We start from the raw sequence: 396 nt of genomic DNA on the forward strand, positions 1-396 counted from the left end.
GAACAGGCTTTCGCCCAGTTGCGGCATCAAATTTTAACGACATCTCTACCCCAGTGGAAAAGTGTTTGTCTAGGAGTGCCACGTGACCAGCCTGAACCAGGTTCCTTCTTCTCAACGACAAAGGAGGCAGAGAAGAGGGACCCTGGGAACGAGGTTGTCTACTCCGTTGCTATGAACACTTGGTTAACGATATCTAACAGTTCCAAAAGACTCAAAGCAGTGAATAAATCACGCTTTTTAACTGCCTTATGATTGCCAGGTGTCCATCAGTAAGGAAGGTCTGTCCTGTATTATTCTCACGTCTTGACAGGCATTGCATGCAGCTCAAACTCACCCTGAAAGCTTTCATTTACTTTGGCGCCTTGTTCACTCATGTTACGTTGTGTGGAGGGCCTG

The sequence above is a fragment of the Montipora foliosa genome, chromosome 13 (assembly GCF_036669935.1).
Source record: "Montipora foliosa isolate CH-2021 chromosome 13, ASM3666993v2, whole genome shotgun sequence".
NCBI classification, from domain to species: Eukaryota; Metazoa; Cnidaria; class Anthozoa; order Scleractinia; family Acroporidae; genus Montipora; species Montipora foliosa.